The sequence below is a fragment of the Bison bison genome, unplaced genomic scaffold (genome assembly GCF_000754665.1).
Source record: "Bison bison bison isolate TAMUID 2011002044 unplaced genomic scaffold, Bison_UMD1.0 scf7180017864327, whole genome shotgun sequence".
Classification (NCBI taxonomy): Eukaryota; Metazoa; Chordata; class Mammalia; order Artiodactyla; family Bovidae; genus Bison; species Bison bison.
This window is the reverse complement of record NW_011494899.1, coordinates 3,821,156-3,848,547: the sequence shown is the minus strand read 5'-3', so window position 1 is coordinate 3,848,547 and position 27,392 is coordinate 3,821,156.

The following is a 27,392-nucleotide window of genomic DNA, read 5'->3' as shown; positions in this document are numbered from 1 at the left end:
TCATCTGCATATCTGAGGTTATTGATATTTCTCCCGGCAATGTTGATTCCAGCTTGTGCTTCTTCCAGCCCAGCGTTTCTCATGATGTACTCTGCATATAAGTTAAATAAGCAGGGTGACAATATACAGCCTTGACGTACTCCTTTTCCTATTTGGAACCAATCTGTTGTTCCATGTCCAGTTCTAACTGTTGCTTCCTGACCTACATATAGGTTTCTCAAGAGGCAGGTCAGGTGGCCTGGTATTCCTGTCTCTTTCAGAATTTTCCACAGTTTATTGTGATCCACACAGTCAAAGGCTTTGGCATAGTCAATAAAGCAGAAATAGATGTTTTTCTGGAACTCTCTTGCTTTTTCCATGATACAGCGGATGTTGGCAATTTGATCTCTGGTTCCTCTGCCTTTTCTAAAGCCAACTTGAACATCTGGAACTTCACGGTTTATGTACTGCTGAAGCCTGGCTTGGAGAATTTTGAGCATTACTTTCCTAGCCTGTGAGATGAGTGCAATTGTGCGGTAGTTTGAGCATTCTTTGACATTACCTTTCTTTGGGATTGGAATGAAAACTGACCTTTTCCAGTCCTGTGGCCACTGCTGAGTTTTCCAAATTTGCTGGCATATTGAGTGCAGCACTTTCACAGCATCATCTTTTAGGATTTGAAAGAGCTCAGCTGGAATTCCATCATCTCCACTAGCTTTGTTCATAGAGATGCTTTCTAAGGCCCACTTGACTTCACATTCCAGGATGTCTGGCTCTAGGTGAGTGATCATACCATCGTGATTATCTGGGTCATGAAGATCTTTTTTTACAGTTCTTCTGTGTATTCCTGCCACCTCGTCTTAATATCTTCTGCTTCTGTTAGGTCCATACAATTTCTGTCCTTTATCGAGCCCATCTTTGCATGAAATGTTCCCTTGGTATCTCTAATTTTCTTGAAGAGATCTCTAGTCTTTCCCATTCTGTTGTTTTCCTCTATTTCTTTGCATTGATCGCTAAGGAAGGCTTTCTTATCTCTTGCTCTTCTTTGGAACTCTGCATTCAGATGCTAATATCTTTCTTAGGAGAGCAGAAACCAAAAGGAAGAATGAATTCAACCCTGAAGCCTGGGCAAAGGAGACCTCAAACACAATAAGTTAAAAAAAAATAATGAAAAGGCAGAGAAAATACTACACAAATGAAGGAACAAGCTAGAAACACAGACATCCAAATAAATGAAGAGGAAATAGGCAAACTACCTGAAAAAGAATTCAGAATAATGATAGTAAAAATGATAAAAACCTTGAAAACAGAATGGAGAAAATGCAAGAATCAATTAACAAAGACCTAGTAGAATTAAAGAATAAACATACAAAGACAAACAACACAATTATTGAAAGTAAAAATACTCTAGAAGGACTCAATAGCAGAATATCTGAAGCAGAAGAACAAATCAGTGAGCTGGAAGGTAAAATGTTGGAAATAACTTCTGAAGAGCAGAATAAAGTAAAGAATGACAAGAACTGAGGATAGTCTCAGAGACCTCTGGGGCAATATCAAATTCACCAACATTCAAATTATAGGGGTCCCAGAAGAAGAAGAAGAGAAAAAGAAAGGGTATGAGAACATTTTTGAAGAGATTATAGTTGAAAATTTCTCCAACATGGAAAAGGAAATAGTCAATCAAGTTCAAGAGGTGCAAAGAGTCCATATGGGATAAATCCAAGGAGAAACATGCCAAGACACATGCTAATCAAACTAACATAAACTGCACACAAAGAAAGAATATTAAAAGCAGCAAGGGAAAAGCAACAGGTAACATACAAGTGAAACCCCATATGCTTAACAGCTGATCTTTCAGCAGAAACTCTGCAGGCCAGAAGGGAATGGCAGGAATGAAAGGGGAAAATCTGCAACCAAGATTACTGTACCCAGCAAGGATCTCATTCAAAATTGATGGAGAAATCAAAAGCATTTCAGACAAGTAAAAGTTAACCACAAAACCAGCTTTACAACAAATGTTAAAGGGACTTATATAGTCAGGAAATACAAGAGAAGAACAAGATCTACAAAATCAACCCCAAACAACTAAGAAAATGACAATAGGAACATATATATCAATAATTACTTTAAATGTAAATGGTTTAAATGCTCCAGCCAAAAGACACTGACTGGCTGAATGGATTAAAAAAAACAAGACCCATATATACACTGTCTACAAGAAACCCACCTCAGACCTAAAGACAGGTATAGACTGAAAGTGAGAGGATGGAAAAATATATTCCATGCAAATGGGAAGCAAAAGAAAGCTGGGGTAGCAATCTTCATTATAAGACAGAGAATATTAGAATAGTACAAGAGTTAAGGAAGGACACTACATGATGATTAAGGGATCAATCCAAGAGGAAGACATAACAATTGCAAATATCCATGCACCCAACGTAGGAGCACCTCAACACATAAGACAAACACTAACAGACATAAAAGGAGAAATTGACAGTAACACAATAGTAGGAGACTTTAATATCCCACTCACACCAGTGGACAGATCATCAAAACATAAAATTAATAAGGAAACACAGGTTTTAAATGATACATTAGATGAGATGGATCTCATTGATATCTTCAGGACATTCCATTCAAATGAAGAATACACCTTCTTCTCAAGTGCACATGGAACATTCTCCAGGATAGACCACATCTTGGGGTCACAAATCAAACCTCAGTAAATTTAAGAAAATTGAAATTGTATCAGATATCTTCTCTGACCACAATGCTATGAGACTTGATATCAATTACAAGAAAAAAACTGTAAAAAACACAAACACATGAAGATTAAAGAATACATTTCTAAATAACTAACAGGTGAAGAAATCAAAAGGAAATAAAAAAATTTTCTAGAAACAAATGACAATGAAAACACGACAACTGAAACCCTATGGGATGCAGCAAAAGCAGTTCTAAGAGGGAAGTTTATAGCAATATAATCCTATCTCAAGAAACAAGAAAAACATAGAATAGACAACCTAACTTTGCACCTAAAGCAACTGGAAAAAGAACAACCCCCCCCACCACCACACACAAATTAGTAGAAGGAAAGGAATTATAAAGATCAGAGTAGAAGTAAGTGAAAAAGAAAAGAAAGAAACAATAGTAAAGATAAATAAAACAAAGCTGGTTCTTTGAGAAGATAAACAAAATTGACAAACCCTTAGCCAGACTCATCAAGAACAAAAGAGAGAAGAATCAAATCAACAAAATTAGAAATGAAAAAGGAGAGGTTACAACAGACAATGCAGAAATGCAAAGGATTATAAGAGACTATTATGAACAATGATATGGCAATAAAGTGGATAACCTGGAAGAAATGGACAGACCCTTAGAAAAGTTCAATCTTAAAAGACTGACCCAGGAAGAAATAGAAATTATGAACAACCCAATTACAAGCACTGAAATTGAAGCTGTGATCAAAAATCTCCCAAAAACAAAAGCCCAGGACCAGATGGCTTCACAGGAGAATTCTATCAAACATTTAGAGAAGAGTGAATGCCAATCCTTCTAAAACTCTTTCAAAAAATTGCAGAGAAAGGAACACTTCCAAACTCATATTATGAGACCACCATCACCCTGATAGCAAAACCAGACAGAGAAAACACACAAAAAAGAAAACTACAGGCCAATATCACTGATGAACATAGATGCAAAAATCCTCAACAGAATTTTAGCAAACAGAATTCAGCAACACATCAAAAACCTCATACACCATGATCAAGTTGGGTTTATTCCAGGGATGCAAGGATTCTTCAATATATGCAAATCAATCAATGTGATACACCATATTAACAAATTGAAAGATAAAAACCATATGATAATCTCAATAGATGCAGAAAAAGCCTTTGACAAAATTCAGCACCCATTTATGATTAAAACTCTTCAAATAATGGGCATAGAAGGAACCTACCTCAACTGAGTAAAGGCCATGTGATAAGCCTACAGCAAACATTATTGTCAATGGTGAAAAACTGAAAGCATCCCCCCTAATATCAGGAACAAGACAAGGGTGTCCACTTTCACCACTCTTATTCAACATAGTTTTGGAAGTCCTAGCTACTGCAATAAAAGAAGAAAAAAAAAAAAATCCAGAAGAAGTAAAGAAGAAAAGCTCTCACTGTTTGCAGATGACATGATACTGTACATAGAAAACCCTATACACTAAAAATGAAAAATCTTATACACTAAAAATGAAACATCTTATACACTAAAAATGAAAAATCAGAAATAGAAATTAAGGAATCAATCCCGTTCACCATTGCAACAAAAAGAATTAAATAGGAATAAACTTACCTAAGGAGACAAAAGAACTGTACACAGGAAATTACAAGATGCTGATGAAAGAAATCAAAGACAACATAAACAGATGGAGAGATATTCCATGTTCCTGGGTAGGAAGAAACAATATTGTGAAAATGACTATACTATCAAATGCAATCTATAGATTCAATGTGATCCCTATCAAATTACCAATGGCATTTTTCACAGAACTAGAACAAAATATTTCACAATTGATATGAAAACACAAATGACCCTGAATAACCAAGGCAGTCTTGAGAAAGAAGAATGGAGCTGGAGGAATCAACCTTCCTGACTTCAGATTATCCTACGAAGCTACAGTCATCAAGACAGTATGGTATTGGCACAAAAGCAGAAATATAGACCAATGGAACAAGATAGAAAGCCCAGAAATAAACCCATGCAACTATGGGTACCTTATTCTTGACAAAGGAGGCAAGAATATACAATGGGGCAAAGACAGCCTCTTCAATAAATGGTGCTGGGAAAACTGGACAGCTACATGTAAAAGAGGTGAAAAGACAACCCTATAAGCAAGGTGAAAAGACAACCCTCAGAATGGGAGAAAATAATAGCAAATGAAACAACTGACAAAGGATTAATTTCCAAAATATACAAGCAACTCATACAACTCAATACTAGAAAAAAAAGCAACCCAATCAAAAGTGGGAAAAAGACCTAAACAGACATTTCCCCAAAGAAGACATACAGATGGCTAATAAACATGTGAAAAGATGCTCAACATTGCTCATTATTAGAGAAATGCATATCAAAACTACAATCAGATATCACCTCACACCAGTCAGAATGGCCATCATCAAAAAGTCTACAAGCAATAAATGCTGGAGAGGGTGTGGAGAAAAGGGAACATTCTTGCACTGTTGGTGGGAATGTAAATGGATATAGCCACTATGGAATATGGTATGGAGAGTCCTTAAAAAACTAGGAATAAAACCACCATATGACCCAGCAATCCCACTCCTAGGCTTATACCCTGAGGAAACCAAAGTTTAAAAAGACACATGTATCCCATTGTTCATTACAGCACTATTTACAATAGCCAGAACATGGAAGCAACCTAGATGTCTATCGACAGATGAATGGATATAGAAGTTGTGGTAAAACATATACACAAATTACTTAGCCATAAAAAGGAATGCTTTTGGGTCAGTGCTAATGAAGTGGATGAACCTAGAACCTATTATACAGAGTGAAGTAAGTCAGAAAGATAAATATCATATTCTGATGCATATATACAGAATCTAGAAAAATGGTACTGAAGAGAAGATTCTTGAGAGTCCCTTGGACTGCAAGGAGATCCAACCAGTCCATTCTAAAGGAGATCAGTCTTGGGTGTTCATTGGAAGGACTGATGCTGAAGCTGAAACTCCAATACTTTGGCCACCTCATGTGAAGAGTTCACTCATTGGAAAAGACTGATGCTGGGAGGGATTGGGGGCAGGAGGAGAAGGGGACGACAGAGGATGAGATGGCTGGATGGCATCACCGACTTGATGGACATGAGTTTGAGTAAACTCCGGGAGTTGGTGATGGACAGGGAGGTCTGGTGTGCTGCGATTCATGGGGTTGCAAAGAGTCGGACATGACTGAGCAGCTGAACTGAACTGAACTGAACTGAACTGAATGGAGAAACAGACATAGAGAATAGACTTATGGACTTGGGGAGAGGGGAAGAGACGGTGAAATGTATGGAATGAGTAACATGGAAACTTACATTACCATATGTTAAATAAATAGCCAGTGGGAATTTACTTTATGGCTCAGGAAACTCAAACAGGGGCTCTGTATCAAGCTAGAGGGGTGGGATGGGGAGGAAGATGGGACGGAGGTTCAAAAAGGAGGGGATATATGTATACTTATGGCTGATTCATGTTGAGGTTTGACAGAAAACAACAAAATTCTGTAAAGTAATTCTCCCTCAATTAAAAAAATAAATTAATGAAAAAAAAAAAAGATACTGCCAAGTTTTCCTCCAAAACATAGGTTTAAAAAAGATTTTTCCACTATTTTAGAAGATGTTCCCATATTTCAAAGAATACAATTAAAATCTAGCCAAATCACACGCACACACACAAACTAAAATCCTGAAAAATTTGAATCCTGTGGTGCTAACTCCAATATTCACAAGTAGTCATAAAAAAGGAAAGAAATTTACATGGTTAAATAAATTTTTTAATTAATTAATTTTGGGCTGCTCTGGGTCTTTGTTGCTGTGAGCGGGCTTTCTCTAGTTGTGGTGAGTGGGCCTCTCATTGCAGTGGCTTCTCTTGTTGCGCGGCACAGGCTCTAGATAGAGCATGTGGGCTTTAGTGGTTGTGGCCTACGGACTCAGTTGCCTCGAGGCATCTGGGATCTTCCTGCATCCGGGATTGAATCCATGTCCCCTGTGTTGGCAGGTGGATTCTTAACCACTGGACCACCAGGGAAGTCCTCCATGGTCAACTAAATTTGAGCCTCACTAGATTAGACAAATTTAGACAGGTTCCTTTTTTTTTTATAGGACTTATCAGAGCCTTCTATATAGACTATAATTAATGGAAGTGTATTATTTTCACTCAACCTTTCTTACAAAGAGTTGTATTAACTGAATTGTGGTGCTGGAAAAGACTCTTGAGACCCTTGGACTGTAAGGAGATCAAACCAATCAATCCTAAAGGAGATCAACCTTGGCTATTCATTGGAAGGACTCTTACTGAAGCTGAAGCTCCAATACTTTGGCCACCTGATGCTAAGAGATGACTTATTGGAAAAGACCCTGATGCTGGGAAAGATCAAGGGCAAGAGGAAAAGGAGGTGACAGAGGATGAGATAGTTGGATGGCATCACTGACTCAATGGACATGAGTTTGAGCAAACTCAGGGAGATAGTGAAGGCATGGAAGCCTGGTGTGATGCAGTCCATGGGAGTGTAGCATAGGACATGATTTAGTGACTGAAGAACAGCAAGGCACAGTGCAGGTAAGTTTTTATACAGAAACTGACATGCTTATCTTTTTTCTAATTTTTAGTATTGGATGTTTCAGAAATTTCTAATATAAGAATAAAAGTGGAATTTTTTTCAAGCTCTCCATTAAGTTCACTAGATATAGTTTTCTGAATGCATGTATAGATGGACAGATGGATAAATGGGATGGGATGGAAAAGTCTAATTGCAAAACGTTCTCAAGAACATTCCCCTCCAGCTCTATTTTTATTATTGTGTGATTCGGGGCCATTTCCTGTTATTATTACATGTACTGTTGTCAGAGGAAGCCAATTCATTTTAATATTAGCCTGAGCAAAACATAATTAGGAAGAGAATCTGCTACCAAAAAGGAAACATGTAATTGGTGTTTTGCATTCCAAAGCCCAGTACTCAGATGAAAAAACACCCAGAGATGGCTCTATGCACGGTTTCAAAACATCCTGCCCCTGCCAGGCCAGAGAAAACTCCAGCCACTCCAAGGAAACACAGCCAGAGAACCAGATGACCTACCAAGCTTTTCACTATTCCTCTGTATATTGGAAGAGAAAGGAGAAGAGGCTAGAGAAAAGGCCACAGAAAAGAAGGGGATCAGAAAGGAGTCCTGACAATGTCACCAGACACCAGGCTGGAGGCTGAACTGCTGGCCTCCTCTGCTTAGATCTTTCAGCACCTCCAGGGTCACGACTGACATTTCTTCCCGTGAACTGAGAGCTTCTGAAGGCCTGGAAGTCCATCATCTCCACGTGCTAAGGCTTCTTTCCCGTCCCCCTGCCTTCCTCTTCCTCTCTTACTAACGCATTTCCTTGTTATAAGCTTTTTAAAAATATTTATTTTATTTGTTTATTTATTTGGCTGCACTGGGTCTTAGTTGCAGCACGTGGGATCTTCGTTGGTGTCTGCAAGATGTTTTTTGCAGTATGCAAGGTCTTTCATGGCAGCATGGTGGTCCAGTGGCTAAGTCTCTGCACACCCAATGCAGGGGGTCAGGGTTCAATCCTTGGTCAGAGAACTAAATCCCACATACCGCCAGCTAAAGATCCCTCATGTCACAGCTAAGGCATTTCCTTTTAATTGTGTGGTTTGTACACTCATCTGGGAAAGACTGCAATTTTCTGGGCATGCACGGGAGGTACGGGAAGGTGGAAGAAGGGAGGAGGAGGGACAAAAAACCAGCAGGTGAGGAGTCAGCTCTGTGCCTGGACCTGTTAAGTCTTTTGACACAGTTTATTTCATGTCCTCACAGTCAGTCTTCCCAGGTGGCACAAGTGGTAAAGAACCTGCCTGCCATGCAGGAGGCGTAGGAGACACAGGTTCGATTCCTGGGTCAGGAAGATCCCCTGGAGGAGTCAGTGGCAACCCACTCCAGTAATCTTGCCTGGAGAATCCCGTGGACAAAGGAGCCTGGTGAGCTACAGTCCATGGGGTCACAAAGAGTTGGACACGACTGAAGGGACAGCACGTTCCTTGCAATCATCGTCTGAGGTAGGTATCCTTATCATCCCCATACTACGGACGAGGAAATCAAGGCTGAGAGAGGCCACGTGCCACAGGAAAACTGAAGATTTCCACGTGTCACAACTAAGACCTGGTACAGCCAACTAGATAAACAATTTCCTTAAAAAGCCAATGCTGTAACCAGTCCTGATGTCCTTCATTAACTTCTTCAAGCCTCTGGGTTCTCAGGAGAAGAGCTTATCCTTGCTTTTGCCTTTGTCCCCCTTATCGTTTATTCTCTACACAGTGACTGGAAAAACATTATACCATTTAAGACTAGGCTCATCTGCCAGAAACAGAAATATAAAATAAGTATCTGGAGGTTGTCAATTGGGCAAATATGAGTCAGCTTCATTATGTCCTTAAAGACTTAAACTTCTTCCCATTCACCACTATCCCATCCAGAGGGGTGGCCCTTGTCCTCACAGTGCAATGCAGCAACTAGAGCTCCAACCATCACATCCACACTCCAGGCAGAGAGAAAAAAGAAAAGGGTCATAAGGTATAAATTGCCTTTTTGGCATGATTTTTTGAAATACCATGTGATACATTTGCAGACCGCCTATAGACTTAGTCCGGAGAAGGCAATGGCACCCTGCTCCAGTACTCTTGCCTGGAAAATCCCATGGATGGAGGAGCCTGGTAGGCTATAGTCCATGGGGTTGCCAAGAGTCGGACACGACCGAGCGACTTCCCTTTCACTTTTCACTTTCATGCATTGGAGAAGGAAATGGCAACCCACTCCAGTGTTCTTGCCTGGAGAATCCCAGGGACGGGGGAGCCTGGTGGGCTCCGTCTATGGGGTCGCATAGAGTCGGACACGACTGAAGTCACTTAGCAGCAGCAGCATAGACTTAATCATGTGGCTATACTTACCTGCAAGGAAAGCTGATAAATACAGCCTTTATTCTGGGATGCCATACAGCCTGCTAGAAATTTGTGCTTTCCGCTATAAGGCAAAAAAGAGGGAATGGATACTGGGGGCAGTGCATAGTCTCAGACAGAGTAAGCCTTTTGAATTGTAAGTTAAGTCATGTTATTCTGCTTAAAATGGTGGAAAGACTTCCCACTCACTCAGGCTAGAAGCTCAAGCTTTTGCAGTGTCCAACAGGGCCTTACATGTCTTGTCCCTGTTATGTCTCTGACCTCATTTCCTACGGCTCTCTGCCTTGCTTGCGTTGCTACAGCCACACTGGCCCCCTTGCTGATTTTCTAACAAACCAAGCACATTCCTGTCTAAAAATTCCTTCTGAGCCTTTGGCCCCTCTTCCCCCAGGCATGTGCTCATCTCAGCCCTCAGTTCCTGAGGTTATGCTCAAATATCCCTTCAGCAGGGACCACCCTTTAGAAAACAGTATACCCCTCCTGAGTGACTTCTCCCTTACCTTGCCTTACTTTTGTTTTCCGCTTTTACCCCCATCTAGCCCATCATCTGATATATTCTATATTTGTTCACATTTCTCTTCTCTTTTCTCAGAAGCTCAATGGGATCTGGAACTTGATTTGTGGTAGTCAATGCTTTGTATCTTCCAGACCTGGAACAGTGCCAGGCATCCACTGTAGACATCCAATAAGCCTGAGTTGAATAGATGAATGATTGATTGAATAAATCCTGCTTTATTCATCTTCCAAAATTTAGGAGAGGATGAATTGAGGTATCCAATCTAAAAGGACTTTGAAAACAGAAAGAGGCAAATATAAATTAGTACTGTGCTTCTCTTTGATGTCCTCCCATTCGTAAAAGCACTCTGTTGACTGTGAAGATTAACGCAAACGCTGTTGGCAATTATTATTTTGAAGTAAGGCACAGTGGGATAGGATTTCCAGTCATTTCTTCCCAAAGCACCAGACCTATTTATTCTAAATCCATTTCTTCCCTGCCTTTAGTTTTGAATGAATATAGCTTTGCTGCACATAGTTGCCTAATATATCACTTTGATGGTTTATTTCACCTTAAGTAGCATGGAATTGAAGTCTGAGACTGTATCAGGCTGATTCCAGGTCTCCTTTGCTCCCCTTTGTGCCATCACAGTGGGGGAGAGTTGTCAAGCTGTGCTTGGCCAAGTTAAATGAGGAGACCAGATGGTCAGAAAGAAAGGAATTTTGGTAAAGGTTGAGGAGGAGAGAAGCTGAGAGCATAACTCCTGCATAGTTTTTGACCAAGAGATCAGAATACTCAGCACTGGGGGTGAGTCGCTGCAAATGTCTGTGAGACATGAGTTCTCTTTCATGTTAATCTCCTAGGACTTTCTGCCAACAATTCAAAATCATCCTGCAGTGCTTGGAGTTTGGTTCTCTGTTGATTTTAGATTCTAGAGAAAAGAGAAATTGATTTATGTTAAACACAACAAAAAGGAAAAACAAAACCAGAGGTAAAGCAGTCCCTTTATGCTTTGACATTTAACATGAGATTTTAGGAAGAAAACAAGCAAAATCCAAGGTTTGGAAAGAATGGAAAATAGGAAACGTTGAGTGACATGCAAGGCAGTGAAAGAAGATCTCTAGTCCTCTAAACAGAGAAGGCAGGTCCTGCAGAAACTGAAAGGCCCTTCCAGGTTGAACTGAGAAGTGGCATCCTGAGTTGTCTGGCACCAAAGTGGGGGTGGGAGGCAAGAGATAGAAAGTCAAGCAGTAGGAGGTGGCAGAGATCCAGGCAGGAAACAGGCTGAGTGTGAACAAGTGTCTTCGTGGTGGGGCAGATGGAAAAGGAGGCGTTAGAGACACACTGCTGAGAGGGGAAGAGCCCGACTCCTTGATGTCCTTTGACCAAGTACTTCACTGTCTCCGGCACTCAGAGTGCCCTGTTTTTATCGTGCTTACTGCTCTGCTCAAAATAAAATGCCAGGGCCTTTGCCCTTTGGCCTCACAGCTTAAGTGTTCCCTAAAAGGCATAAGCATGGAACATAGTCCTGGAAGAACTGGGGCACCAGCATTGCCCAGGCTGGCTGAACTTGCCCAGTTTTCATGAGATTGTCTTTGGCAGGCCAGGATGACCTAGTAACCACGTGGCGTGTCTATAACTGGGACTGTCAGCCACTTTCATGTTGGCCGTCTCATTTGAGCTTGACAACAACCTTAAGGTTTACGTATGAAATGAATCATGGCCACCTTTGCTGAGATGAGAGGACAGATGGTTGGGGGTCTGAATGGCTTGCCCACAGAATCGTGAGCAAGGGAATCACGAAACTGGGAGCAGAGCATGGTTCTCTGACTCCTAATGTGTTCCCTTTTCACCGCGTTATTTATGGGAGCTAGTTAGCAATGCTGACTGTGTCTGCACTTTGCTAGACGCTGTGGGGAGAGGCCGAAAAACAAACCAGATGTGACTCTTCTCCTTGGGACTCTCCTGATCTGAAGCAGAAGACAGGATGAAGGCAGATAAATGAATCCATGTACACATGCTCCCACAAGTGAACGTCTAACTAGATGTTCAGACATATTCATGCATCCTAAGGGTGTCGTTGGAAGCTTCTGGAAGTGAATCTCTGGGGATCTGAAGAAACTCAGAACACTGACTCATTGGCTTGGCTGTGAGACTATTCCAGATATTGGCAGCTATGTAAGTGGGGGCTCAGAATTAGGGCCAAAAGATGCATTTGACAGGAGGGAAGGGATTTGGGGTTAAGATCTGAACAGTTCTCAGGCAGCAAAGAAATTAAACAGCCTCAGCAAATGTGGTGACTTCTCTGCCTAGATAATAGGACTTTTCAAACTCATAACTGGAGAGAAAGAGAGAGAGATGCCTGGAAAAATTTACCCATTGTCATTTGCCTTCCCTTTCATAGACTTCTTGGTGTTCAGTTCAGTTCAGTTCAGTTGCTCAGTCGTGTCTGACTCTTTGCAACCCCTCAGGTCTCCTGAGCAGCACACCAGGCCTCGTTGTCCATCACCAACTTCCAGAGTCCACCCAAACCCATGTCCACTGAATCGGTGATGCCATCCAACCATCTCATCCTCTGTTGTCCCCTTCTCATCCTGCCCTCAATCTTTTGCAGGATCAGGGTCTTTTCCAATGAGTCAGCTCTTTGTATCAGGTGGACAAAGTATTGGAGTTTCAGCTTCAACATCAGTCCTTCCAATGAACACCCAGGACTGATCTCCTTTAGGATAGACTGGTTGGATCTCTTTGCAGTCCAAGGGACTCTCAAGGGTCTTCTCCCACACCACAGTTCAAAAGGATTAATTCTTCTGTACTAAGCTTTCTTTATAGTCCAACTCTCACATCCATACATGACCACTGGAAAAACCATAGCCTTGACTAGATGGACCTTTGTTGACAAAGTAATGTCTCTGCTTTTGAATATGCTATCTAGGTTGGTCATAACTTTCCTTCCAAGGAGTAAATGTCTTTTAATTTCATGGCTGCCATCACCATCTGCATTGATTTTGGAGCCCCAAAAAATAAAGTCAGCCACTGTTTCCACTGTTTCTCCATCTATTTGCCATGAAGTGATGAGACCAGATGCCATGATCTTTGTTTTCTGAATGTTGAGCTTTAAGCCAACTTTTTCACTCTCCTCTTTCACTTTCATCAAGAGGCTCTTTAGTTCTTCTTCACTTTCTGCCATAAGGGTGGTGTCATCTGCATATCTGAGGTTATTGATATTTCTCCTGGCAATCTTGATTCTAACTTGTGCTTCTTCCAGCCCAGTGTTTCTCATGATGTACTCTGCATAGAAGTTAAATAAGCAGGGTAACAATATACAGCCTTGATGTACTCCTTTCCCTATTTAGAACCAGTCTGTTGTTCCATGTCCAGTTCTAATTATTGCTTCCTTTCTTGGTGTGGCATATGCCAGACTTTGGATGGTTGGCGCTCTTGGCAATACAAATATCATCTTGGTCTAGACCATCCCCTAAACTTAAAGATCCTGAGTAGGAGAAGAGGAGATGGATGTCTGACCCTGAGATGAAGGGTTCATCCTTGGGCCAGCCCTGTCTCTTGGCCTGGCCATGCTCAAGTTACCTACACAGAAAGTGTCAGTGGGTGGAAACCACAAGCCCCATCTTTTCACGACACTGTGACCTCATTATCTGGTGAGAATATCTGATTTCTTTTGGGGGAATAATCCTTCTCCCAAGGTATAAAAGCCTGAAACTTTCAGCAGGACCAATTCTTGTTTCCCTGGATCAAAGTCTTGAGCAGAGTGACACATGAGACGTGAGCAGCTGCCAGGCAGTCAAGAAGACAGTGGTTGTCTGCAGAGACCACCCATTCATGTCTGTCAGATCCCCCACTGCCTCTTCTCCATCTTTCCCTTCTGTTCTCTGAACAGCTTCTTAGCCTCCCACCGAATTCCTCTTTTACTTTGGATGACGTTTGCCACCTTCAATGAACCCAAGGAATGAATTTGCCCCAAGTGAGGTCATATGCTTTCTTTAAGGTACTCAGGATGTGTCTGCTTCTGCCTGTCCTCCAGCCCACCTGCCTAAGAAGACTTATTGGGGGATAGGACTCCTTCATGTGAGCCAGAGTCCTGTGGCCTGTGTGACACCAAGGGGTTGAAGCAATAAGTTGGGTAACAGTATGATGCAGGTTTCTGTTTCAGAAAAATGACTAAGATCTCCAGGTCATTCTGTAAGTATGACACTAATTGCAAGGTTAAGTCTCAGCAGTAAATTTATACATTCAAGATCATTTCCAGCTATGCAAAGAATTTCTATTTCCTCATGTTAAAAGCCAGAGCAGTAAAATATATCCCCAATGTCACTATTACAGCATTTACATCCTGGAAACATAATAAATGATCAATACTGTAATGGAATGCCTGGAAATATCCATATTTAATGGTAAATAGACTTTAGTACCTATAAAGTCTTTGCTAAGAATGTTAGCTTTTTATTTCTATCGTGGGGAACCCAAGTTCTCTGACAGCGATTGGTAAAACATTCCACAAAATGGTTGATAATACTTTACTACAGAACTAAAAGGTGGCCAGGGATGCAGGAGAGTTTTACAAGCTCTCAAATTGTATGAAGACCCACTGTAATTCCAATGTAGTCTGGAGCAAGATGGAATCGGAGTGCTACGGACAAGTGTGGGCAGGGCTGCAATGGGTATTACAGAGAAAGCCTTCAGATTCAGGTGGCCCTGAGTTCACCTTTCATTTCTGTGTCCCCTTTGGGTTCAGTTCCAGCACCCTGGCTTTGAATTGCTCAGCTTCCCTACCATATCACGGCTCTGTCAGCATATGCGGGGCATGAATGGAATGTTTTAATATTCCCAAAAATGGCAGTGAGAAGGCAAATGCCAGTGGGAGATGAACAGTAACAGAAAATTCTAGTGAAAATAATAATGTTTGCGAGAACTGATACTTTTTTAATGCTAGACTGGAGGCATCAGTCTATTTCTAGCTATCCTTGTCAACCAGCTTATCTTCTTTGCTTTGCATCCAGCTCATACTTCTGATTGCTGACCTGGTGACCAGTGCTCAGCTCTGGGCACAGAGATTTTGTAGCTCAAGGTCATCGACTTGCCATAGACTCCTATGAGAGTCCCTTTGCTGGCTACTCCCAAGGCTGGATCTACCTGGTTCCTCGTGGCTCCCTGCAAATGCCAGCTTGTTCTCCTTCACCTGGGCTTCAGGAGGTCTGGGCCATAGCTCCTTCTTTGATCCTTTTATTTTTCTTTTCATCCCTTCTGTTTCCCAGCTTCTCTGACACTTGCGAAAGGTCTGACTCCCATAATGAACTCCTTATTCCTCTAATATTAATTGTTACTGTGCATCCCTAATTGAACCCTGACACAACCTGAAATCTAGATGGAGTTACAAATATCATTTCCATGAAAACAGTCATCTCCCAATACAGGAGAATAGTGAGACTCCCAGGTTAGTGGTGCAAGGCCATGGGGGTTAGACATGGGGGAGCATGAGAGCAAAGAAAAGCTGGGACCCACTAAGGATGCTTCATCCCTCCAGTACTATGTCTGAGGATGCTCTGTGTGTCTGCTAAGAGCAATGGCCACTGATTTACTTCCATCTTCCAAATACTGAACAGGCTCCTCTTTCAGCCTACTCTAACCTGGAACTATGCAGAATAGGGAGAGAAAGAGAAGGAAATTTTTCAAAGAGTTTCCAGGTTAAGTAAGTTGACAGTGGAATGATTGCAAACAGGGTAACCCTTCTCAACTTAGTACATCTTTCTTTTTTTCTATATTTAACTTTCAAATAAAGACAATACAAAATCATGCTATTAACAATACAACAGTCCTTCATACAAATGAAAACAGGCTAACTTTCTCCAAATCAGTGTACATTTATTCATCTCTGGGTTACACTCATTTTCACTACTAGCTGAATCATTCCCCTCTTAAATATCCTGTAACTTAAATGTCAAGATATAAAGGCTTACCTCTTTCACCACAGCTTTTATTACAGAGTGAATGAATAGGATAAGGGGGGAAAAAAGACAAAGACTATATAAAATGTATATATATATATATATAGAGAGAGAGACAAAGAATATATAAAATGTATATATATATATAGAGAGAGAGAGAGAGAGAGACCCTGATGTTGGGAAAGATTGAAGGCAGGAGGAGAAGGGGACAACAGAGGATGAGATGGTTGGATGTAATTACCAACTTGATGGACATGAGTTTGGGCAAGCTCCGGGAGTTGGTGATGGTCAGGGAAGCTTGACGTGCTTTAGTCCATGGGGTCGCAAAGAGTTGGACATGACTGAGAGGCTGAACTGAACTGAGCTTATATATATGTATGTGTGGATATATAAAGCTCTGTGACAACATGGAGGGATGGAGTTGGGGGGGAAGTGGGCAGGGGGTTTGGGATGGAGGGGACATGTATGCCTATGACCAATTCATGTTGATTTTGGCAAAAGCCATCACAATATTGTAAGGTAAATATCCTCCAATTAAATAAAAACATTTTAAAAAGACAAAAAAAAAAAAAAAGATTCCTCTTGGAAAGTACAGAAAGAAAAAGAAGGAAGAGGAGAGGAAGAAGAAAGAGGGGGAAAAAAAGATGTTCTCTTTTTCAAGGAAGCTAGATTTTTCTGGAGATGATTTTATCAAAGTTGTTTCTCATCGTTGACCCTAAAGCCATGACCATATGTGTTGCATATGGATCTGAAGGTCTATTTTCTGGTTTGACATATCATTAAAAAATTAGTGTGAAAAATCTGTCTTTAAGAGCAGTGAGATCATGTGATTCTTGGGACCTGGAGCTGTGCTAATTCAGAAACATGTAATAATTCTGGAAACAAAAAAGAAAAACTACTTTCCAATCCTGTGCCGGGCTTTTTAAGTTTTAATCATTTTTATGAGGCTAAAAATAACAAAAAGTATAGTTTGACAAAATATTGAACCCTTAGTTCAAGACAGAAATTGGTAGCGTGGGGGAAAGACTTGCATTGGCCGGGTTTTAACCTATAAATCAAGAGAAATCAACAGAGAATTTAATCCAAACATGTGCTGCACATAGTTTCCACTGGCCTTGTGTTACCAAGGTTAGAATTATGGTTGGGTTCACAGTGAGAAAGTGAAAAATTGATGACATCTGCCCTCTGAGGTCTTTTTGTTTTCCTGGTAGCTACTGCAGAGGCCTTGGCATTCTGTGACGAAAGCTTCAGATGTATGATGGGAGATGGCATGTGGGGGTGAACAGTTTGAAACCAGAACTCTGTCCTTGTTCCCAGGACTCTTGAAAGCACCTTCCTCCCTTTCCTCTTGCTACTGACAAGATCAGACACCCTGGATGCTCTGTGCCAGACTGTCCTGAATGATGGCATCTCACTGAGATGGTGGAAGGCCTAAGAGTTACATCAGATCAATGAAAACTGGGGCGTCTTTGCATCCTGTCACCTCCATCATCCCATTCATTCACTCATCTATTCATTCAACTTATATCTGCCAACACTGTCACGGATGCTGCTGGTGTCTGTCTACATCTTTTGAGCCTCACCACTTGCGTGCCCTTCAACCAGCTTCATCTGCTGGTGCCTCTATCGCTTCTACCTGTGGGATTTCTCCAAAGTCACTCTGCCTTCGCTTGCAGACAGATGGAGAGATAAAGTGCGAAGGCTCCTTAGGAGAAGTCTCCCCATGACTGAATTTACCTATAAATACCTTGGCACTGTCCCTCATGGGGTGGATAATACTCGGGCACCTTTTCTACACCATTTCCCAGTGTCCCCATGACATTGAATTCCAGCGGCCCACGACTTTAGTTTATCTGATGACACACCCTTTCGTAGGCTGCCTTCCTTTCCCTGCGTGCCTCCCCAACCCTTTCTCACCGTTTTCTGCACCTCCCTCCCAGATGAACCACCCCCACTAGAATCCTTGTCTCAGAGTCCACTTTACACCTATTATATTCCAGGCGCTGTGGCAGGGCTTCATGGATTGTATAACCACCAGATTATAAGATTCCAGACACCGGTGACAGGCTGGTGGGGAGATGTTTGATAGAAGGTTGACAATCTATTCTAACAACTTCATAAAATTAGCGTGAGGTTTACACTTGTGAACCACTTAAAATAGTGATTGGCAGAGAGTAGCAGTGAAGTAACTAGTAGTTATTATATTTGTTATTCTGCTGAACTGAGTCATTGGGTGTTTGTGCTGTGCTTAGTCACTCAGTTGTGTCTGACTCTTTGTGACTGTATGGACTGTAGCCTGCCTGGCTCCTCTATCCATGGGGATTCTCCAGGTAAGAATACTGTAGAGGGTTGCCATGCCCTCCTCCAGGGGATCTTCCCAACCCAGGCATCAAACCCAGGTCTCTCAAATTGCAGGCGGATCCTTTACCATCTGAGCCGCCAAGTGTTTAGCAGTTAAATATTGTTCAATTATTATATATTTAAGTTATACATTAAAATATATTTATATGTTAAAATATAAATTCCCATGCAAAGGTGGTGCTCTTGGGCTATTAGGTGTCATCCACACTTCAGAAGGGATTTGTCAGAGAAACTTTAATCACTTTTCTAGACCTTGAAGGAATGAGGCAAAAGGCACAGTGCTTTAAAGGTGGTGGGGATGGGGTGGGGAGGGAGAGCCAATTGATGGGGCAGCAGGAGAGGGTGACCATGGTACAGTCCCACGGGGCCTTTGGGCAGGCAGGGACAAGCCTGGGGCTCTGGGTGACACAGTCCTGGGCAGGTGAATCCTGGCTCCTCTGAGCCCAAAGCCCTAAAGAGAGAAATGGCAGAACCAAGATTTGAACCTAGGTTATTGCTTTGACACACTTTTTCAGCATTCATTGATTTAAATTGGCATTTCAAATGTCTTCAGAGGACTCCCAATGGGAGAACATTTGAAAATCAATGTTATGCAATAAGGGCTTCACAGGTGGTGCAGTGGTAATGAATCCACTTGCTGATGCAGGAGCTGCGGGAGACATGGGTTCTATCCCTGGGTTGGGAGAATCCCCTGGAGGAGTCATTGGCAACCCACTCCAGTATTCTTGCCAGGAGAATCCCATGGACAGAAGAGCCTGGTGGGCTACAATCCATGGGGTCACAAATAGTTGGACACGACTGAGTAACTGAGCAGACATGCCCATTGTGCAATAAGATACCGTAAGTGCTTTGGTAGAATGTGTGTGTGTGGATCAGAATCGAGGTGCCTTCCCTCCCAGGAAGAGGGAGGCCTGACTGGAATTTGGACAGGGGGCTGACTCCACAACCCTTTCCATCTGCCTCACTCCTCGGTCTCCCTAGTGCTGGGTGTGGACAGATAGCTTCATTTCTCTGAACCTCACTGGGGTTCTCCATCTGTGATGTGCGGGGATCCTGCCCTCCATCTCTCAGGTTGTTGTGGACGTTGCAGGAGAGCCCGCAGGAGAGAGCAGATCTACAAAATGCCAGCTTCCTCCCATCTTTCCTCCAGCTTGAAAGGATCGAGATGCAAACAGACAAACCCCTCCTCAACATAAGGACCAACAGGCTGGTTAGCAAGCAGTTCCAAGAGCAGAAGTTGCTTCCCTGGGCCTGAGGGAGGTTTGCCGCAGGGGCCATGGGTAGGAGGGAGGGCTGAGCTCTAGATTCAGCTGTGGTGATGGGGGGGGTTTAGTCGCTAAGTCGTGTCTGACTCTTGCGACCCCATAGACTGTAGCCCACTAGGCTCAGATGGCCTGGGACCAGATCTTTGCTTCACTCTGTACCGAGTCTCTGATCTCAGGCAGGTTCCTGGATTCTGTGAGCTTCAGTGACTTCATCATGCAACGTGAGTGAAAATATTAATAGCTCTCACCTCCTCGTGTTGTTATAAAAATGAGATGAGATGATTTAAGTGCCTGGCACATCGTAAGCACTTAATAGACGTAGTTCTTTAGAAAGGGTTTCTGGCAGAAGGAGAACTCAGCTGCCAAGTTTCCTAACTTTGTATCTTGACGACCATGATTCAGCTGTCTCTCGGAGGAGTGGGGTGAGGGCTGGATGTTAATGTTTTAAATTTAGGGAGTTCTGTGTTTTGACTCATTGGCTGAAAACATTGGTGAAGCCCTGCCCATACACACAAGATGCTCTCCACACGCTGCAGCCAAGCTCACCTGTGAGTCTCTGCCCAAGAGGATGGAGAGAATTTTACCTTCCTAGCAGGCTGGACGTGCTCATGTTGGGCTGTGATTCTGGGGCATTTTTACAATGAACTCAATCTGCTCCCAGGGTTGAGGCCTAGCAGCCCATGGTGTTAACTAGCTGGACACACACCCTCTCTCAGCCTCTTTCCCTTCTCCTCCTCCTCCCCTGCCAGGACATCCTAGGAGTGCTCCCTCAGTGGATTAATTGCTCTGAAATCCTTCCTTTTGAAGCCATTTCTGTGCAGGTGTGCATATGTGTGCTCAGTCATGCCTGACTCTTTGCAACTCTATGCAGGGTGGCCCCACCAGGCTCCTCTGTCTGTGGAATTTTCCAGGCAGGAATACTGGAGCAGGTTGCTCTTTCCTGCTCCAGGGGGATCGTCCTGACTCAGGGATCGAACCCACATCTCTTGTGTCTCCTGCATTGGCAAAGGGATTCTTTACCACTCCACCATCTGGGAAGCTGGAGCCATTTCTGGGGGCACCCAAACTGAGACATTCATTGACAGACTCCTTTACATGAGTTAAACACAGGCCAAATGAAGTACAAGGTCATACCTGTGTGCAATCATGACTGTCTAGACAGCCAGCTCAGGTCCAAGCAAACTTCTGCTTGCCAGGATTATTTGGGTTGGCTTGCCCAGGCAGCCCTGGATTCTTTCCAAAATTCCTCCAGCCCCCACTTTCCTTTGGTCTTGGAAACTTAACCTCTGAAGCTGGCAGGCCTCAGATGAGAACAGCACAGGATTTTGTGAACGGCAAACATGGGGCGCCCCTGTAAGTGAGCTCAGGATAGAAACACAGTTTTCCTCTTGTTCGCAAGCTCCCACCTCTCCTGAACCCAGAGAGGAGAGTTAAACTATTATTTCTCTGGAACCAATGCCATTGTCAAAGGTGAGATATTAACACAGTGTTGCAGGTATACATGGAGGGCAAGTTGTCACCACACAGAAGCACTCATAGCAGACCTGTCATTCACATCTGGGCTCCTAAGTTATTCTCATGACTCTGTTCTTCAGAGCTGGTGTGATTCACGCACTCAAAAGGGTGCCCAGGATGTTATAAGAACAATGCCAGCTAAACAGACAGACAGCACTAAATCAATCCCATATACAAAGGTGAGGAACCAATCTCAAGTTCAATAACATGAGCTCTTTCTCTCTTTTCTAGATTCCATTTAGAAGAGAAGAGAGTTACCAAGAACTCAAACGTGCAGATCTAGAAGGGAAAGGGCAAGATTCCAAAAGCAGATAGAAACCAGTGAGACAGTAATTAAAGGTGAGCATTTATTGAGGGCATCACGTGGGCTAAGTGTTGAGCTAAGTAAGCAATTACACACACAATTGTACTTCGTCTCTCCTCCTTTCTCTCTCTCCCTCTCCTTTGTATATTGGTTCTAGTGTACTCCTGAGGAAATTGAGGTTTGTAGTGAATAGTATCACTGGGCTACTAAGTATGAAAACTGAGACTTAGCCCAGGTTTTTATCTGACCTCTTATGGGCTCCCTGGTGGCTCAGTGTTAAAGAATCTACCTGTCAATGCAGGATTCTTTCAGTGGATTGTGAAGATCCCCTGGAGGAGGGCACAGCAACCCACTCTAGTATTCTTGCCTGGAGAATCCCAAGGAAAGAGGAGCCTGGCAGGCTACAGTCCATGGGGCTGCAAAGAGTCAGACACGACTAAAGTGATTTAGTACTCATGCACACAGGATTTATTCCTTCATCCTTTATTGAGCTTCTGCTATGTACCAGGCATTCTTCTTATTCTAAGCACTGGGGAGAAAGTGCCCCCGTCCAAAAAAAGACAAAGATCTTGCTCTGACTAAGCTTTCTTTTTATCAATATTTATTCTTAAAATTTCATTAAAAATTTTTTTTAAATTTTGAATTGGGGTGTAGTAGATTAACAAACAATGTTGTGATAGTTTCAGGTGAACACTGAAGGGACTCAGCTGTACATATATATGCATGCATCCATCTTCCCATGTTGAGGTTTCTTTTTAATAAGGGAGATACCAGTAAATATATAGTAGGTGGTATTTCAGATTACAGTAAATGCTGAGAAAAAAAATAAATAGAATGAGGACACAGGGAGACAGTGGCTCTGTATTGAATAAGGTGGCCAGGGAAAGACTCACAATAGGGTAAAAAATAAAAAGAAGCCCAAAGGAACTGAGGAAGAGAGCCAGCTGGGTACTTGGGGTAGAGTTCTCAGGAAGAAGGAAGAGCAGTGTGAAGACCCTGGTGTGGGAATGAGTTTGGCATATTTAAGTAGCAAGAATGGAGGCTGTGAGGGCTGGGTGGGGAAGTCAGTTGTCGAGAGGTAGGAAATGGAGTTGGAGAGTTAGCTGGGCACACAGTCCTGATGCTGGGAAAGACTGAGGGCAGGAGGAGAAGGGGGCAGCAGAGGATGAGATGGTTAGATAGCATCACTGACTCAGTGGACATGAATTTGAGCAAACTTTGGGAGATGGTGAAGGACAGGAAAGCCTGGCATGCTGGTAGTAGTCCATGGAGTCGCAAGAGTGGGACATGACTTAGCGACTGAACAACAACCACAACGATCATAGGAGGCTTGCAAACCTAGGTGGCACCAGAGGGCTGGACAGAAGGGAGGACAGGATCTTACTTACATGTAAAAGTAAGGGGAACATAATATAGAACATTAAGGAGGCAGTAGGGAGATCAAAAGTCAGGTCATAGCTTGGTGACCTGAACCAGGATGGGAGCAATGAAAGAGAAGCAGTCAGACGTGGGGTGACACTGACAGGATTTGCTGATAGATTAAGTGGAGGATGAGACCAAATGCAGGCCAAGGCTCATGGCTTAAGAAGCTAGCAAATTTAAGTGCCATTTATGGAGACGTGGAATCCTGGGGAGAGGGGCAGGTTTGGGAGAGAAGGAGAGGAGTTTGGTTCTGAACAGTATTCAGCAGCTTACTTCATGGGGTTTAGGAGTCTAGAGTCAGGAGGAGCGGTCTGGGCTGGAGGTATATGTAACTGAGTCATCAGCATAGAGGTGGTATTATAGTCGTGACATTGGATGAGCTCAGGTAGGGAACAGAGGTGTGCCGAGGACAAGACTGGGGCTCTGGGCAGGTTGGCATTTAGTGACAAGAGAGAAGGGAAGAAGCCAGCAAGGGAGGTTCAAAGGAGCAACCAGCAAGATGGAAGGATTGAGGACGTGTCAAGCCCGTGCTGCTGACAGGGCGAGAAAGATGGACTGAGGACTGACCACTGGATGTGACAATGTGGATGACCTGTATAAGAATGGCTTCAGAGGACTAGGAAAGTGGTGGAGAAGGCTAGTTGTGCCGGGCTCTGGAACCCTAGATCCCCCTCCAACCAGAGTTTGTACACACACACACACACACACACACACACACACATACACACACACATACACACAGTCACCATCTGAAGGAATACAGAGAAAAAATATTTTAAAGTAATTATCTTTGATAATTGATATAATTATTATAATTCAATAATATTAAATCTTTGATTCAATATTTCTTTGTATGAATCCATGACTTGTTCCCTAATTAGTCAAAAGCATTCAAACTGCTTTAGGGAATATTGAGAAGGTTATTGTTGTTGTTTAGTTGCTCCGTTGTGTCCAACTCTTTTGCAACACCATGAACTGTAGCCGGCCAGCCTTCTATGTCCATGGAATTCTCCAGGCAAGAATACTGGAGTGAGTTGCCATTTCCTTCTCCAGGGAATCTTCCCAATCCAGGGACTGAACCAGGGTCTCCTGCTCATCTCCTGCATTCCAGGCAATTCTTTCACAGCTGAGTCACCTAGGAAGCCCACTGAGGTTATAGAATAAATTTAAAAATTAGAACAACTATCAATTTTCAGTTTGACTTTAGAATGTCAACACCCATGTCCAAAATATTAATTCAGGAAGTCAAAGCCTTTGCTTTGTGTAGCCACATTTTACTAAAAGAAAAAAAGGTTCTTAATAATTAGGACATTGGGAGCAGAATGGAGACTTCATTCCAGGACATAAGTGGTAGAGGCTGGAGGAAGCCCCAGAGCCCTCATCCCACCATCCTTGGGGGACTGGCTGAGGGTTAGCTGGGTTACAGTAGAGCTAAGGGAAGAGGATGGAGCATAATTTTCAAGGATGACTTCAAAGTGTTAGACTAGAGAACCAAGTCTTGACAGAGAGGGTGGAGAATGTATAGGACTAAAGATCAATAGCCAAAGAACAGCCAGCACCAAGGAGCCTCATGGGGGCCAATCAGAGCCTGAGGACCAAAATACCTCCCTCTCATGGGCAACGTGATCCACCATCACATGGAAGAAACCCCATGGGCTCCTCTTCACACTACTGTTTGCTGGGGTCCTTCTACCATCTATCTGGCCATTTCTGTTGGATTTTCCAGCTGAAAAGATTCCTGCCCATGCCTGAAGATCTTTCTGAGTCCCATCCTTACTTCCTCACATGGACACCCCACGACTGAATGACCTAGGGCACTTGCAAATCTCCTGCAACACAGAATGGGAGACAAGTGGGTGCCCTAGACACCCAACAGGACCATGGAAGTGCAGATGGAAAATACTCCAGCACTAGGATTGAGTTGGGCTGCACAGTGATGAGACCCAGCCCAGTTACATGAAAGTTCATTTGGAAAAGTTTCTACTCTTAAAAACGTTTGGAAGACTTCTGGCTTAGCTTCAACAAGTAAGGGGCTTAGAAATCAGCACTATGATCATTATAACAAAAGAAAAGAAAAAGGTGAATTAATTGAAAACCAATTACTTTTCTTAGACTTATCAAACGGGTGAGTTTTCAGGGGTAACCACCACCCTAAGATCTGGAGGTTCAGAGAGAAACCCAAACCAGGCTACAATGGGGACTCAAAGAAAGGACAACAGAGGAATTTGAAGCTTATGGCACCAAAATCCCCAGGATACACCACGCACAGACCAACCTGTAGCCAGATTAACGTGAATCCTCACACTTTAGTGAGGATTTAGGCCCGTGTGCCTCAGTTCCTAATACCTGGTACATCATACCCAGCTCTCTAGAAAAAAATTACAAACCATGCTAAAAGGCAAGGAAAAACCTAGTCTGAAGGGTCAAAGTGAGCATTGAAACCAGACCAAAATAAAACATAGATTGGGGGATTATCAGGCAGATCAAGGTCAACATCAACAACAGTAAAATCATATTGATAGTATGTCCCCTTGACACAAAGTGATGAAAATAGTGCTTTATCCTGTGGTCTCTCTGCTCTCCCCAACCAAAACTTGTTGCTGCAATCTAACCTGAGAAAAATATTGTATATAATCACAGTGAAGAACATTCTACAAAATACCTTACAAAATCCTCTTCAAGACTGTCAAGGTCATCCAAAAGAGGAAAGATCTGGGAAACTCTCACAGGAAGAAGCTAAAGAGACTTGCCTATTACATGTGATGTGGATCCTGGTTGGGATCCTGGGACAAAAAAAGGTAAAAACTGAGGGAATTTGGGGCTTCCCTGATGGCTCTGTGGGTAAAGAGTCCACCTGCAATGCAGGAAACCCAGGAGATGTGGGTTTGATCCCTGGGATGGGAAGATCCCTGGAAGAGAAAATGGCAACCCACTCCAGTATTCTTGCCAGAAGAGTCCCATGGACAGAGGAGCCTGGCATAACTGAGCATGCACACACACACAAGGGAACTTGAATAAAGAGTGAACTATGGTTAATAATTTATGAACAGTGTACCATACTAAAATAAGATGTTCAAAATAGGGCAAACTGGCTGTGGGGTATATGGGGACTCTCTACCATTTACACAATTTTTATATAAACCTAAACCTGTTCTAAAAATAAGGTTTAGGGAATTTCCTGTCAGTCCAGTGGTTAGGACTCAGCATGTTCACTTTCATGGCCCAGGGAACTAAGATCCCACAAGCCATATGTGGCCAAAATAATAATAATATTTTATTAAAGACAAAAATGTTTGGCAATGCCTGGGTTAATGACCACTGAGGTATCTTCAACTCAGATTATGTCCTTAGTTGAGTTTAGTTTTGTTTTTCCTGTTCTATCTAGGGGACCCAAGGACCAGCTATCTTTGATCCACTCCAGAAAACCCCTGGGAGAAAAAAAGATTGCAGGATGTAGGCAGTGGTACCAGAGACAAAAAGGCTGCCAAAGTTAAATTTAAGAAGGTGGAAAATTATGGCAGTTAGGAGCACAGCACTTACAATTTACTAGCTGAGTGACCTTGGGTGGGCTATTTAGCCTCTCTAGGTTCTAGGTTTTTCATCTGTAAGCTAGAGGTAAAAATAAGAGTACCATACATTGCTGTGCTAGTTTTTTTGATAAAGCAATTATATTCCAATAAAAATGTAGATTCAAAATCAAAAAAGAAAGTACATAGGAAGCTTTATAATTAAATACGATTGGGACCCACAATGGTTCAGTTAGTTAAAAAAGTATACCTTAGCAATGAATCATAAAAATACATAAATAACTTAAAAATAATAGGAGCACCTCATTCATGAGACTGATATCAGAATTAAAAGAATTAGTATTTATAAGATGCTTCCAACAGTGTCTGGAATGTGGTATGTGCCGTATATATCTATGTTAACTAAATAAAGGCAATCATCCGAAATTCGCAGCTCTGTGGAAACAGCCAGATTGGTGGCCAGTGTACAGTAGTTTATGTGCTATGTGTTTTTCCATTGAAAAATGACAAAAAAAAAAACAACCAGTCCCCATGATTTTCCAGATCATTTATTTAACACTGAGCAAATTTTATAGTTTGGCATTGTGTTTCTCACTTCTCATGTATTAAACTCATTGACTTACTAATAGCTTACACTTACTGATATTTTCTTTTCTCTCTCTCTCTTTTTTTTTTTTTTTTGACAGTGAGGAATGTCTGTTGAGCGCATACTGAACATACCCAGACTTCCCCCTGAGCCTGAATGGCTTTAAAATGCCCACGCTTCTCTGGGAAAGGCAGATCCTGGTGATGACCAATGAGTCCACCAAAGGAAAGTCCATTTTCAGCCTCATCCTGTTGCAAACCAGCAGT